Source organism: Echinops telfairi, unplaced genomic scaffold, assembly GCF_000313985.2.
Source record: "Echinops telfairi isolate 266 unplaced genomic scaffold, ASM31398v2 ScPeMD7_3533;HRSCAF=4204_0, whole genome shotgun sequence".
In the NCBI taxonomy this organism is placed as follows: Eukaryota; Metazoa; Chordata; class Mammalia; order Afrosoricida; family Tenrecidae; genus Echinops; species Echinops telfairi.
Window position 1 is genome coordinate 91,600,989 of NW_022107431.1, and position 16,947 is coordinate 91,617,935.

Consider the following 16,947-nt stretch of genomic DNA (forward strand, 5'->3'; position numbering starts at 1 on the left):
GAAATCTACTAATAATCAGAACTTGGAATGTATGAACTGTGAATCTAGGAAAATAGAAAATATCAGAAATGAAGTGGAACTCATAAAGATTGATATACTAGGCATCAGTGAGCTGAAATTGACTGGTATTGGCCATTCTGAATCACAAAATCATATTGTTTATGATATGATGCCAAGAGTGACACAAGCAAAAGGAATGTCAAAAGCAACATTTCAAGATCTATCTTGAAGTACAATAGTATCTTTGATAGGATTATGCCTATCTACATTTGAGGAAATCCAATTAATATAACTATTATTCAGATTTATATACCAACCACGACTTGGCCAACTGACTGGAAGAGATCTATATTTGCACCCATTCCAAAGGAATGCTCAACTTATAGAACAATATCATTAATATCACATGCAAGTAAAATTTTGCCGAAAATCATTCAACTGTGGTGGCAGCAGTGCATTCACAAGGAGCTGCTAGAGGTTCAGGCTGGGAGCAGTAGAGGATGTGATAAATGGATATCATTGCTGATATCAGAAAGATTTTGGCTGAAAGCAAAGAATACTAGCATTATGTTTATTTGTGTTTTATTGAGTTTTCCAAGGCATTCAACTGTGTGAATCATAACAAACTATGGACAACCTTGAGAAGAAAAGGAATTCTAAAACATTTCATGGTGCACAAGAGGAACTTGTACATGGATCAAGATGCGATTGTGTGAACAGAACGAAGGAATACTGCCTGGTTTAAAATCAGGACAGGTGTGGGTCAGGGTTGTATCCTCTCACCATACTTAGTCAATCTGTATGCTGACCCAAGCTGACATGTAGGGCAGAGTAGAAATTTCCCAGAGTGTTCTAGGCTGTATTTTTTTTAATGGGCAGAGACTTATGCAGGTATTTATTAAAAATATATTCTTAATAGGGAAAAATTAAAATCATGGAAATATTTGACAATAGAGTGGCATTCTATGATTAATTATAACAATAATATAATGTCATTTCCACAGCAATCATAAAGATCATAAATATGTGGCAGAATAATGATGAATAATTATATTAATATCAAGCAATATACTTTCTAAAAATATCATTGTTAAGTTGATGAAGTATCATGAAGTAGATTCTCAGTTTGACATTAAAAAGATTTGTACACATTTTGGCTTATCTCCTTCGTTACAATTCCCTCCATGTAACATCACTGACCACACTTCCTTCCTGAGCTTCCTGCTTCCCTGCTTCCTCCTTTCCTGATCCTTCTCAATTTTCCCCCTTAGGTCAATGCTAACCTTTTTGATCTCATATGATGGATTATTCTTTGGTGTGCATACCTCCCTATTGTTATATTACTCTCTGAAAATTAAATCAACGAGGTGAGTTCAGTTTTAGACCTGGAGGTTGACAGAAGGGCATACTCGGGATTTCCACCAGTTTCTATGCAACCAGTAAACTTGATCTTTTTTATTATTTTGGGTTTTGTTCCACACTTTTTTCCTATTATACCTTTGACTTTCTAAAGGGCACATTTTTCTCAGAGACTCGGAGACTGATGTTCTCAGGGTCCATATTAGGTTTCCATGTGTCTTTGATTTTCATCACTCTTCTTGTCTCCAGACAGGGAGAGATCAATAATTGCACCTAAGACAGCCACCCATGATCTTTTAAGAACCCAGTCACTACTCACCAGAGTAGGATGTAGAACATTGTCTTTGTGGACTACATTATGCCAATCAACCTAGTTATCACCTGCTACTAGGGTTCTGAGCCCCTAGATCCTGTGTCTCTTTCCCTTGAAGTGTTTGGTTATGTGTATCAAGTTTTCTTGGATTTGTCCCATGCTCCACCACATTCATTTGTGTGGTAGAATGAAGTTTCTTACTATGGCTCTTCTATCCTTGTCTCTGTTAACTCCCACCAAAAAATTATGTGGGTCTATGCAAATAGGGTGTGTATAACACTGAGAGGATTGCTCAATTTTAGTTGCCACACCTCTCATTCTAAGGATGAACAATCTCAGCAAGAAGACCGAAGAATCCCAAGACCATTGGTAGAAGATCCCCACTGTAGCAGAGCCTGAGACTACGGGCACCACAGGCAAGGAGACCATGAGACAGAACAGAAGAGCAGCTGTGATGCAGAGCAGTAGCCTGGCTTTCTGGCCCACAGAGACAAAGGCCAAGGGATCACAAGACCATGACTTAATTCTCTACTCCTCAGTCCAAGGAGGAGGAGAGAATTAGCTGCTGGTTGAAGAGATGTGTTGTGGACCAACGACTGTCTCCTGCTTTGTAGTAACCTGTTAGCTCCCTAGTAAATACCTTTAATTGTGAGTATGGCCATTGTGATGAATTATTGAACCCTGCAGAAAAGTAGAAGGTAGCGGGGGGAATTGTTGGTATCAGAATACATTAAAGAAGGATGGAGGGTGGAGGAATGTCTGACCCCTGCCTCATGGCAATAGGGAGACCAGAGGAGGTTGGATATAGCCCCCATGTCATTTTCAGCAATTCTACAATTTTCAGCAAAGGTAAATACTCATGTACCAATATCCTTGGTCAAATGTATATATGTATGTTTGTAGGTACACTTACACTCTTCCCCACACACTCCTTCAGCCTACATGTCTACCCATGCATCTACATGTAGATCACTATTATTTCAGGATTGTATCTTTAGCAGTACTTACCTTTGCCGTGTAGGCTGCAATCTTTATGGGAATAGATTGGCAGGTCTCTTTTCCTGCATTGTGTTTGGTGGGTTTGAAGTGTTGACCTTTCGGTTAGCAAACCACGCATTACTCATTGTACCACCATATACTGCTCTAAGTTCTTGACATATATTAACTCATTCAGTCTTTGCAATTACCCTTTGAGATAGATGCTACTAGGCCAAGAAAAATTAAGAGACTTCTCCAGAGTCACACAAATAGTAAGCAGTAGTGCCAATACGAACCTAGGAAGTGCAGAGCTTATGCTTCTCCTTATCTTATGCTGTCCCCAGTTATATTTTAGCATTGACTTGTATGATATTTGTCACAATCAGTCAACTAGCTTTTGGTTGTACTTTTGTTGTAGTTAGTTTTTAATTATATTACATACTTTTAAATGGTTTCAGTGTCCAAGACAGTTTAGCCCACATCTAGCAGGATCCTCAGGGCTCTGGTTTCTCAGATGGTCTGTTTGTGTTTAATCTTGAGTTTACCAGCCTGGCCTTTGAAACCCTGCAAGTAGGACCGAGAAGAATTGAGCATTTTGTAATTAAGAAGTTCAGTAGCTGCCCTCACTGAATACTAGAAAGCATAAAACAAAAAGCTATCCGGGTGTTGATTCCTCAGATTCACTGGCAACATCAAGCAATGAACTGTTTCCCAGAATGAAAAGCATCCTTTTACTTTGGGCATGTCATTAAGAGTTACAAGTTCAGAACATAAACTCTCAGTTTTAATCATCAAGCATTATTTTGTGCCTTTATTTTAAGGGATCCCAGCAATTCTTTAAAATACAATGATAAAAATATACTAGCAGCATGTAACATATACTACTACTTCATAGTCATACATACAAAGAGATCCCCCCCCCCAAAAAAAAACCCAGAATTTTGTTTTCAAAGGTATGTATCTAATTTTTTTTTTTTTTTTTTTACAAAACAACCTCATCATCTTCAAAGTACTCTCCAATACCCTTAATACATTTGTCAAAATTGCAATTCCATTCTTGGAAACATTTTTCAAACTCATCTGTTTGGATAGCTGGCAGCCCCTCCCTTGTTTTTTTTTTCCACCTCGTCTACGTTCACTGTCCTTTCATGTCCCTCTTCATTCACAGAAACAAAAAGAAGTCGCACAGAGTGAGGTCAAGTGAGTAAGGTGCAGGGAGCAATAGAGGCATGCTGTTTTTTGCCCAAAACTGTTGCACTGAGATGGCTGTGTGAGCAGATGCATTATCATGGTGGCAAAACCAGTCCCCCCATCTGCCACAAATCAGGGTATTTTTGGTCACACACTGAGATGCTATCTTTTCAGAACCTCTAAATCAGCAGCTCTCAACCTGTGGGTTGTGACCCCATTGGGGGGGTCAAATGACCCTTTCACAGGGGTCGCCCAATTCATAACAGTAGCAAAATTACAATTACAAAGTAGCAACAAAAATAATTTTATGGTTGGTGGGTCACCACAACATGAGAAATTGTATTAAAGGGATGCGGCATTAGGAAGGTTGAGAACCACTGCTCTAAATAGAAAGCTTGATTAACAGTCTGACCTGGGGGAACAAACTCCAAATGCACTAAGAGTCGATATTTTTGTCCATTCGGGAAGTCAATGGATGTCCAAAATGAGGCTTGTCATCAATCGACATTTCACCTTTTTTTTAACCATTTTTTTTGGGGCTCCTACAACTCTTATCACAAATCATACATACATCAATTGTGTCAAGCACATTTGTACATTTGTTGCCATCATCGTTCTCAAAACATTTTCTTTCTACTTGAGCCCTTGGTATTAGCTCATTTTTTCCCCTCCCTCTTTTACCCTCCCTTCCTCATGAACCCTTGAAAATTTATAATTTATTATTATTTTTTCATGTTTTACACTGACAGATGTCTCCCTTCACCCACTTTTCTGTTGTTCATCCCCCAGGGAGGGGGTTATATGTAGATCATTGTGATTGGTTCCCCTTTCTTCCCCACCTGCCCCATACCTTCCTGGTATCTCTACTCTCATTGTATGTCATGGATTTCTTGTGTTTCTAGGTCTGCTCTGTACCAGTGTGCATTCTCTGGTCTAGCCATTTGTAAGGTAGAATTGGGATCATGATAGTGGGGTGGGGGAAAGCATTAAAGAACTAGAGGAAAGTTGTATATTTCATCATTGCTACACTGCACCCTGACTAGCTCGTCTCCTCCCTGAGACCCTTCTGTAAGGGGATGTTCAGTTGCCTACAGATGGGCTTTCGGTCTCTACTCTGTACTTCCCCTAATTCACAATGATAAGATTTTTTGTTCTTTGATGTCTGATACCTGATTCTATTGATACCTCGTGATCACACAGGCTTGTGTGCTTCTTATATGTGGGCTTTGTTGCTTCTGAGCTAGATGGCTACTTGTTTAACTTCAAGCCTTTAAGACCCCAGACACTATATCTTTTGATAGCCGGGCACCATCAGCTTTCTTCACCACATTCACTTGTGTACCTGCTTTGTCTTCAGTGATCCTGTGGGGAAGGTGAGCATCATGGAATGCCAATTTAATAGAACAAAGTGTTCTTGTATTGAGGGAATACTTGAGTAGAGGCCCAATGTCCATCTGCTACCTTAATACTAAATATATGCACATAATACTTAATACTAAATATGCACATATGCACATAATACTTAATACTAAATATATGCACATAACCTTTTTTTGAAATGAGAAAAACACTTATGCACTTAAGTTTTTCCCATAGTGATGTCCTTATAAGCTGTATTCCTCATCGCAACAGTTTTTATGGCATTTTTCACAAGCAGGAAACAAAATTTCACAAACTTACAATGTTCTCTAAATAGACCATCACAAAAAATGAAGTTTGAGTGAAACTGCTTTTATGAAAACATTCACTGTGACTAGAGAGAACCTTCCCAGGTGACGTCACTGGGTGCACTAACTCAGAGCGAGTTGCTCAATGCTCTCCTGGTGGGAAAAATGCTTACTATGAAAGCTCTGCTCTGCCCAGGTCAAAACCTGCTTTTTGGGGTACCCCGTTGTATTTCTGTCCAGTGTAATACACATGATGCTTATAAATGGGCAATTTAACACCTTTTCATAATTTGTTAAATGCCAGTTTAATTATTATTTCAGGGTTTTTATTGTTTTTGTTGCCATTATCCATTTTATTCCAATACTGGCATCAAGTGAATAAATAAAATGAGCATATACTGTGAAAATTATATTGTGACCTCTTTATAAGGCCTTAATGGTTTTATTTATATGCATTACGGAGTGATAAAGTGTGGTGGACTATATTAGACCCTACTTTGTAGTAATGGGTAAATTTTTCCCTGTGGAAATACAAATAGCTGAATAAAATACATTTGCCCTTTACTGTGTGTCAACAGCATTACCATGTACTTATGCACCGTAATTAGTGATGATCCACATTCTCAGGTATCTTAAAGTGGACAAAGCAAGTGGACAAAGAGTATAACCTAATGTACTAACAATTCAAATACATAAATAAAACAGATACTTTTATCATTGCAAGCATGGAATGAGGTCTTAAAATGTCTCAGTAGCAGGTGATATACATAAACACACACACACACATGCACACAGACAGCCAGATACATAAACATTTGGCCTCTTTCTATTTATTTCCCTTCTCTGTTGCTCTTCTTTTTTAAGCCACTGACTTCATTGCGTTTTTGAAAACAAGTTACCTAAGGTATCTCTCATAGTGTCTTCAGATTAAAACACCGCATATACGGTGTGGTTTCACACTACTAAGAAATCTATCCAGTCTGTCTCTTTCATTTTTTAATAGATGAGTTTATGTATTTGAAGCTGTATTTTAGTTTTGACTGGAAGCCCTCAGTGAGGACAGCCTCTGTTCCTGACGTGTCTCTCTAGCCTCCTTCGATCACTTGGTCCCCAAAGCTTGGCCTAGGCGGCGGCCTCCTCCATGTTTTTCTTGGTGCGCTGCTAGTGCAGGGCAATGCGCTGGTGCTTGTGCTGCAGGACACGTGGAATCACAAGTCGCCGAATCTTGGGCGCTTTGGTGCTGGTTTTCTTGCCTTTGTTCAGGGGCTTTCTCACAACATACTGGCGGACTTCATCTTCTTTAGAGAGATTGAAGAGCTTGCGGATTCTGCTGGCTCTTTTGGGCCCCAGGCGACGAGGCACAGTTCCATCAGTCATCCCTGGGATAGCTTTCTCCCCTTTCTTCACAATAACCAAGTTGAGAACGCTCAGATTGGCATCCACCATGCAGCCCTGGACAGGCTTGAGCTTCCTCTCCCCGGTTCTTCTTGGTGTGTGGTCTGTAACAGGAGTGCCCTTTCTCAGCAACAGGAGGCCGCAGCCCTGGGCCAAGACACTGTGCTTCAAGGGAAAACCTTGATTGTTGTTCCCACCCCTGACTCTGACAATTTAGCCCTTCCATTTCATTACCCAGCGCCTTCCGTGGCCACTTCTATGGCCATTCGCTTCTCATAAAAGGTGCGATGTTTGCGTTCATCGTTCACTTCAATGAGTTTCTGGCAGCCCGTGGCTGGGAAGGAGATGCTCAGTTTCATGGTGTAGCAGTCGATCACTTCTGCGACGCCATGGAAAAGAGTTGAATGTCTCTTTTAAGATGGAGGAATTGTTAATTCTACAACAGATGGTTTTGTCTGCTTATAAGAGCTCTTTCCACTTGTTTTTTATAAAAATAAATTTATTGCGCAGTCTTCAATCTACTGATGGAAAGTTCTCTGAAAGATCCATTTTGTACTGTATATTCTTTTGGTGAAATGACTTCTTTGCTGCTTCTTCAGATCATCATCTGCTGTGAATCAGGATAATGACATGACTTTATGCACGCTAACCCTTCTGTAAAAGGCATTCCTTACTCTTACATGATTGGAGAAATAGCATATGCCAGATGATCAGGCAGACATTTCTTCATTTTTATTTTGGTGAACTAAGAATCTTGCTTTAAAATCTGTATTGCTCCACTATATGCTGAGTGTTTGATAAAACTCATCCCGGTGGTTTAACACTACATAGAAACTTCCAAATAAAATTTAATTAGCAAGCTCAATGAAGCACAATGTAAACACCATGAGGGCAGGATCAGAACTGAGTGCACTATAGGTTCAGCATGTAGAATGAAGCATGGAACATAATAGGACAAGAAGGTTTTGGGTTTATAGTTACTTGGGGCCAAGATCATTTGTAGCCACTCACTTCATTCATCATTAGATGCTCTTTCAGTACCAATGAGAGCTTCTGTTAACCTATGGAAATCATAATCTAAGGGTCCCTTCCCTCAGATTTTACCGTAGATTGAGTCAAATCATATATTTTGCTTTGTGCTTTTCATTGGTTTCTGAAAAGTTCATTTTATTATTGGAATGGGAAGTTTAACAGAATTCTAATAGTCCTCAGTTCTGACAAAGTGATTTGTTCTATGTTGACTTGGACCAATCTTGGACCCAAACTAACCTCAGAAAATGGAACTGTCACACAAGCCAGACTCAATGACAGTACTAGCTTGTTATAATCAAAACAATCCGTATGAAGCATTTTTATGTCATAAGAAAGTATTACTATTTCTTCCATGTGGGCTTTGTTGCTTCTCAGCTTGATGGCCGCTTGATTACCTTCAAGCCTTTAAGACCCCAGACGCTATACTTTTTGATAGCCGGGCACCATCAGCTTTCTTCGCCACATTTGCCCACATGGAAGAAGCACACCAGCCTATGCAATCACGAGGTGTCGAAGGGATCAGGTGTAAGGCATCATCAGAACAAAAAAATCTTACCATAGTGAATGATGTGGGGAGTGCGGAGTGGAGATCCAAAGCCCATTAGTAGGCCACTGGAGATCCCCTTGCAGAGGGGTCTCGGGGAGGAGATGAGCCAGTCAGGGTGCGATATAACAATGATGAGAAATACAACTTTCCTCTAGTTCCTAAATGTTTCCTCCCCGCTCCCACTACCATGACTCAAATTCGATCTTGCAAGTCTGGCTAGACCAGAGGAGGTACACTGGTACAGATAGGAACTGAAAATACAGGGAATCCAGGATGGATGAGCCCTATAGGACCAGTGGTGTGAGTGGCAAAACAGGGAGGGTAAAGGGAGAATGGGTAGGAAAGAGGGAACCGATTACATGGAACTGTGTGTGACCTCCTCCCTGGGGGACAGACAACCGAAAAGTGGATGAAGGGAGATGTCGGACAGGGCAAGATATGACAAAATACCCATTTATAAACTATCAAGGGCTCATGCGGGAGGGGGTAGCGGGGAGGGAGGGGAAAAATGAGGACCTAATGTCGGGGGTTTAAGTGGAGAGAAAATGTTTTGAGAAACGATGTACAAATGCGCTTTACACAATTGATGTGTGTATGGATTGGGATAACAGTTGTATGAGCCCCTAATAAAATGTTTTAAAAAATCAAATAAAATTAAAAAAAGAAAAAAGAAAGTATTACTATTTCAAACAACGTGGAAGAAAGATGAGGCTTTCTATTCCCATAAAGAGTTACAATCTCGGAAATCCACAGGGCCAGCTTTATTCTGTCCTATAAACTTGCTATGAGTTAGAATGGATTGCATGGTAGTGAGTTTTTCTTTTCTTTTTAAATATGATGCTGTCTAATTTTGAACTATTAAGTACTGGAAGGTAAAACCCCAAAATTACAAGTGGTTACCTTTGGGTGGTAGAATTATTTGTGAGTATTTTTCCTCTTTCTACACTCCTGCACCTTCAATATTAAAATAATAAAAATAAATAAAATTTGGATAGTAAAAACTTTCATGTTTTAAATTTGCTATTCATTTTCCTTTGCTATTTCTATACCATTACTTATATCACCTCTGCATCTTAATTAAGATCTAAGATTTCGCAAATGATGAGAATGAGAACACACTGTTATTTGCATGGGCATATGTCAATTGTTTTGCACATAGACATGGTGTCTTACACGCTAACTTGTCACTGCAAAATGAATATACACCTAGGAATGGTCATCTATTTCCCCAAGTTAATACTTTAAAACAAAGGAATAACTTTTTATTCTATGCTTCCTGATAACTTGAATTCATGGTGGATATTAACTGGTTTTTTTGTTTTGTTTTGTTTTGTTTTTGAGCTATAGTTGAATCATTATTTGAATGTCTCATCTGCCAACTTGGCGTTTTCCACCAACCTGGGGAGTAGACACGTTCCCAGGCTTCTCACTCTTCAGCTTAGGCGCTGCCTTGGCGGGAGCCTTCGGGGCAGCCATTGCTGTCTCTTCGGACACTTGCTCCGCTTCTTGTGCTTCCTTGGCAGCCCCAGTGCCCGTTCTCAACTTCCCAACTTCCGGTTTCTGGTTCCTCTCGGCCGTGACGTCAGCAGCGATGCACCGGTGATGGCCCTCTGGACTTGACCACAAGGTCAAGGATTGCCCCACTTTGAGCTTCTGTAGAGAACAGTGCCATTTACCTGCCAAGCGGCCCTCAAAGGAATGTGGATCCACATTTCACTTTATGAAACTGGAAAACCTTTTCATCGGCCGTGCCCGGGGTGAATTTGGTACCCGCAGACACGGCCCTGCCCGAGACCCTCGGGGCTGGGGGCACAGGGGCAGGGGAGGTGGCCAGGAGCTTAACTAATTTTTTGCGGCACATAGTGAAAAATATGAAGAGTTAGAGACTGTCGTTTGAGGTTGCTGGAAGTTTTCGTTTCTGGAGTTGGAAATAACATTTAGTTTTTGAAAAAAAAATTTCCTCTGTTTTGACGAATTCATCAGGATGGAACTTTTGGTTACATAAAAATATGTACCAACCATTGTTCCTCAACAGGAGCCCTGGTGGGTAGTGGTAACACATGGGGCTGCAATCCACAGAGTCGGCAGTTTGAAACCACCAGAAGCTCGGGAGAGAAAGACTGGGCTTTCTACTCCTGTAAATGGTTATACAGTTTCGAAACCCACAGGGGGCGGCTATGCGTCAGCATTGAGTCAGCATTAATTGTTCCCGAAGAAACAGAAAATTACTACAAATCTGATGCATGCCACTGTAGGAGTCTTTGTTCTGCAAGTTAATGTAATCGGCCGTGTTTTAAAACCGACAGTGCCCTTAAAGAGCTAAGGACAATTTCCCAAATTTATAACTGAATTGTTGGTACCCTCTACAAATTCAGTGAATCTCCATCAAATTTCCAACAGCAGTTCTCTAAACCAAGCAAAACTCTCAAATCAATTAAACACTCTAGGGGAAATTTTTTTTTTAGCCTCCCTCCTTTGAGAATAGTGTTGGCAGTTGGTTGTCTATTTATACCCTTAATTATGTTGAAGAATATCCCTTCTATTCCTATTTTGATATGGATTTTTATCACAAATTGAAAATGGATTTTGTCAATGGCTTTATTATCATGTGACACTTTGTTTTGTTTACATGGTTAGTTACATTGATTTTTCTCCTGTTGAACTATCCTTGCATAGGTATGAATCCCACTTAGTCATGATGTAATAATTTTTTTGATATGTTGTTGTATTCTACAATGGAGGATTTTGTGGACATCTTTTTAATCTATGTTCATGAGAGATATTGGTCTATAATTTTTTTTGGTAGTAGTTCCATGGTAGGAAGACTTAACATTATGATATGTCATTACTACCCAAAGATGTACCCAAAGAGAATATGGTGCTAAGTGGAATTTGTCAATCACAGAAGAACAGATATTATTATTAAATGTCAAGTGAAGGCTTACATAGGGAAAGAACCATTTTTTGATGCCTAATAGGGGAAGAAAATAAAGAGAAGAAAACCACTAACTAGAAGGTAGGCACATATTAACTTGGGTGAAGATAAAGGCAATATATAAAAAGGGGGAGGTCAGCACAAAATTACCAAGGCAAAGGAAGACATTGGGGGGATGTACAGGAGTTAAGGCAACAAAAGTATATACTATTACATAACAATCCTGCAGTAGAAGTAATGACAATCAATGAGTGAGTGGAGAGATAGAGATACAAGCTGGGTCAATGGTACGATACGTATGTGTGTGTATGAGAGAGAGAGAGAGGTATTTGACAGGATATTTTTGCATATGTGTTATGGTGAGACTGCAAACCATTCATGGGGAAATTCTATTATCTTTTAACTTCATTATTTCACAAAAGTTTTGAACAGAGTACATATCAATTGTTGAATTGAAAATTAATTTACTCTATAAACCTTCACTCAAATCACTATATAAAGTTAAATAAATACATAAAAGTCTATGGTACAACATTTCCTCTCTGAAACCCACAGGGTCACCATGAGTCAGAGTAAACTTGAGAGAAACTGTTTTTAAAAACATCAAAAGGTTTTGGGGCAGTTCACTTAATTGAATATTAAGTATAGTTGGCAAAAAGCACTCCTTGTTTTTTTATCCCATTCTAATCTGAATCTGTTCTTACTGTCCAATTCAAAAGCATAAATTACAATTCATTGCAAGCATTTATTCAACAAATACTGAGCATCTACCATGTACCACATATTAGGAATATAGTGATGAACAAACTAGGCAGCATACAGCAGCCTTATCCTCAAAGAGCTTAAGGTTTAATAGGAAAAACAGACATTAAACAAAGAATAGCATAGTTATTTACTTAGAATTATAATAAGGACTAGGTCGGCAAATGCAGTATGCAATGAGAATATAAGAACAGGAGAGTTAGCTATTTGAGAAATTGGTCAGGTGACAAGTGAATTATTACAGAGAGAAAACCTTGTGGGAAAGATCAAAGATGGGAAAATCACTGGTACTTGAGAGGGAGGAGAAACAAAGCCAGTGTGGTTAAAGCATAGTTAATGAAAGGAGGGAGAGGAGACCTGGAGGCTCAGGTCCGGGTGAGATTAGAGAAGTCAAATTAACAGGGTATAAATTAAGATTTATACATCTTGCTAAAAGCAATAAGGAATAATTGAAGAGCTATAGGCAGAGAGTGACACCATCAATTGAGATATATAAGGGCTGTTCAGAAGGAAATTTATAAGATTAATCATCAATGTTTTATATACCAACAGTGACTCACTCCTTCACCTCCTCCAACTTCTATTCAAATGTCTCTTCTAAGAAAAAATTCACCTTTGGGGCATGATTAAGGGCAATGTAGCCAAGAGGAAGTACTGAAACCTGAATGAAGAGTGAACATGATAATGTAACAAGAGGAAAATAAAAGGAAGTAGAGGAAAGAACTAGGGGGTAAAGGACATCTATAGAGGTCTAAATACAGGCATGTACATATGTAAATATATTTATATATAACAATAGGGAAATAGATCTACATGTATATACTTATATGATAAGTATTAAGGTAGCAGGCAGACATTTGACCTCTACTCAATTACTCCCTCAATTCAAGAACACTTTATTCTAATAACCTGACATTCTGTAATGCTCACCTTCCTCACACGATGACTGAAGACAAAATGGATGCATAAGCAAATGTGGTGAAGAAAGCTGATGGTGCCAAGCTATCAAAAGATATAGCATCTGGGGTCTTAAAGGCTTGAAGATAAACAAGTAGCCATCTAGCTGAAAAGCAACAAAACCCACATGGAAGAAGCACACCAGCCTATGTAATCATGAGGTGTCAATGGGATCAGGTATCAGGCATCAAAGACCCAGAACAAATGATCATATAGATGTGAATGAGGGGGAGGGTGGAATGGAAACCCAAAACCCATCTGTAGACAATTGGTCATCTCCTTACAGAGGGGTCAAAAGGAAGAGACAAGCCAGTCAGAGTACAGTATAGCACCTATGAAACATGCAACTTTCTTCTAGTTCTTTAATGCTTTCTGCCCCCCATTATCATTACCTCAATTCTACCTTACAAATCTGGCTAGACCAGAGCATGTACACTGATACAGATAAGAGCTTGCAACATAGGGAGTCCAGGACAGATAAACTCCTCGGGACCAATAATGAGAGTATGATACCTGGAGTATAGGGGGAAGGTGTGGGGAGAAAAGGGGTACCGATCACAATGATTGACATATAATCCCCCACACACACCAAGGGGGATGAACAACAGAAAAGTGGGTGAAGGGAGAGAGCAGATGATGTAAGATATGAAAATAATAATAATTTATAATTTATCAAAGGTTCATGAAGGAGGAAGGTAGAATGGGAAAGGGAGGGGGGATAAAACTAGGAGTTGATACCGTGGGCTCAAGTAGAAAATATTTTGAAAATGATTATGGCAACATGTGTACAAAAGTGCTTGACACAATGGATGTTTGTATGGATTGTGATAAGAGCTATAAGACCCCCCAATAAAATGATTTAAAAAAGAAAAAAGAAAACCTCACCTTTAACTACCCTAAAACTGTGTTTCTATTTCTACTATATCAGATAAATTATTCCATTTGCTCTTTTCCATTTTCATAGCATTTGCAACTTTCTGACATTTTATTTGTTTATTAAAATTTGTATAGACAGTTTTAGTGGGACAGAATCCACATATACAGTTCAATAGTTCAATCATATAAAGAAAATTTGTAAAATCATTAACAATTTTAGAACATTTTCTTCTTTCTTTTACTCCTTGTTATTAGCTCCCCATCTCCCCTAACCTTCCCTGCCTCACCCCCCAAAAAGTTAACAACAATAACAAAATAACTTTCTAACACTTTAGATCATTTATGAGAGTGCTTCAAAAAGTTAATGGAAATATTCCATTGTCGTTTTTACAAATCAATTCAAAAATTTGTGAGTTGGGTGAGGGTTTGCATATCACACCATCAATTTTATAGTCAATAATTCAATAATTTATTAACTTATCAAACCCTCCAATAGCTTATCCTACCCTCCTCCTTTGGTTTCCCTTCACCTTCTTTTGGGTTACTATCTTTCCCTTTAGCCAAGTTAACACCCACCAATCTTCTAGACTACTGCATCATTTTTCTCCCTTACCTTGCCCAATGTGGTAACCTTCAGTCTGTTTTCTTTGGTATAAAAGTTTCTGTCTTGGTTTTTTTCTTTATAACAGTGGTCTCATACAATATTTAGCCATTTTTGATTGCTGAAAGTGAGGAAGACTTGAAGTACTTGCTGATGAATATCAAGGATTGTAACCTTTAGAATGGATTACAGCTCAATGTAAAGAAGACTAAAATCCTCACAACTGGACCAATAGTGACATCATAATAAATGGAGAAAATATTAAAGTTGCCAAAGATTGTGTCTTGCTTCAATCCACAGTCAATGTTCACAAAAGCAGCAGTCAGGAGATTGTAAGGCGTATTGCAAAAAGTATTGAAAAGCAAGGATGTTACTTTGAGGACGAAGGTGCACCTGATTCAATCCAGGGTATTTTCTATTGCCTCATTTGCATTTGAAAGTTGGACATTGAATAAGGCAGACCACCAGTCACCCTGCAGAAGAAAGAAAGGCTTTTAATTCCAGTAAAGAGTTACAGTCTCAGAAACTCACAGGGACAGTTCTATCTTGCTCTACCCTTGATCTGCTGGCTAGGATTGGCTTCCTTATGTTGGACTTGCTTGAATGGACAAATACTGACTGCTTGTTCCTCTGGTCACCATAGCTAATGAGCATGAAGCATCTTCTGTCACATTGAATGCTACCTTAGTATTATGGACTGAATTGTGTTCCCATAAAAACGTGTTGGCATGCTTGTCCGTGTACCTATATATATATATATATATACCTTGTTTGGAAATAGGGGTTTTCTTAGGTTACTGAGGGCAAACAATAGTAGGCTGTGTCCTAAACCCAATCATTTTGAGCTATTAAAAGACCAAAAGAGACACAGACACCCATCCAACAAAAACAGATACTAAGGAATGCCAAGGAATTCCCAAGATCACTAGCAAGGAAGGACTCTGTGCTTGAGCTGTTGACCTTATGTGGATCAGTAGCTGCCAAAGCAGTGAGACAAATACCTGTTCTTAAAGTTACCCATTTGTTGTGCATTTTTATTTTGGCAGCACTAGGTGACTAAGATGCCTATTAATGTGCAATTTGGGCTTAGCCACCTACTTGTTCCAAGCACTCTAGAAGTTAAGGCCCACATTCCATTATCTCTTAATTTCTTCCCACCCTGGGCCACCCTAAATAAACTATCAGAGCTTGGATAAGCTTCCAGTAGCAGTAAAAGCAATATATATTTTACATAAACTTGCTCATAATTAATAAACATGGACCTAGGATAGTTTTGTGCCAGAATATTTTTTGCACACATGTAAGAAAATCTTAAACTCCATTACCCAAAGATATCCTTCAGCATTATAAAGGTAATCCATGTTATTTCATTTCCCAAGGAATACTAGGCTAGAGCATAGGCATATGTTAACTTGGGTGAAGAGGAAGAAAATATAGAATAAGAGAAAGTTTGGGGGGGAAGTGGTGGAGGCAAGGAAAAACACTGGGAGAAAGCAAGAGTTAACAGCAACAAAGGTAAATACTGCTATACACACAATTCTGAAATAATGGTGATCTACAAGCAGATGCATGGATAGACATACATGATGAGAGGGTATTGAAGGGAGAATAGGAGTATGCTTACAAATAGATTTTGGTTTGAAAGTGTAATGGTTAGCACTTTGGACTCTGTATCTAGTGATCTGAGTTCAAATCCCAGTGTAACTTCCAAGAGGGAAAAAAATGTCCCAAAGAATTATAATTTCTTTCCTACTTAAAGTTTCTACATAGTAAAAATTCATTAGCCATAGAATGTATACATCTCTACTAACATGATTTCAGGCTAGACTATCGGATAGTCCTTCTCATAATCAAGACCTTTCATCTACCCTCATGGGATGGCAAGCCAGTGTGGTTGTGTGATGAGAGGTACTTCAGTGTCTCACATCAAGGATGCCAAGAAGAGGCTGGCAAATTTTAGAATTAGTGAGGTATCAAGCTCACTGTGTGTATCCAACCTTTCAAATGACTGTGCCACTTAGACCTATCTTAAATCACAGCCAGCATTTGGTATGGCCTCTATGGGAATCAAAGTAGCAACAGACTCTCCAGCAAGAAGATCATAGGTGGTGCTAGACCTTTGTCATTAAAATGATTTCATGCTTATGCACTCATTGTCTTCAGCGATCGTATCATGGAGGTGAGCACACAATGATATGATTTTTTGTCTTTGATGCCTGGTAACTGATCCCTTCGGCACCTCGTGATCACACAGGCTGGTGCACTTCTTTCATGTGGGCTCTGTTTCCTAGCTAGATGGCCGCTTGTTTACCTTCAAGCCTTTAAGACCCCAGA

At 39.1% G+C, this 16,947-nt stretch overlaps 1 pseudogene; it reads right to left on the reverse strand.

Annotated features, from left to right (window-relative positions):
- Nucleotides 1-6,538: 6,538 nt before the first annotated feature.
- Nucleotides 6,539-7,262, reverse strand: LOC101658508 (annotated as a pseudogene).
- Nucleotides 7,263-16,947: the final 9,685 nt, after the last annotated feature.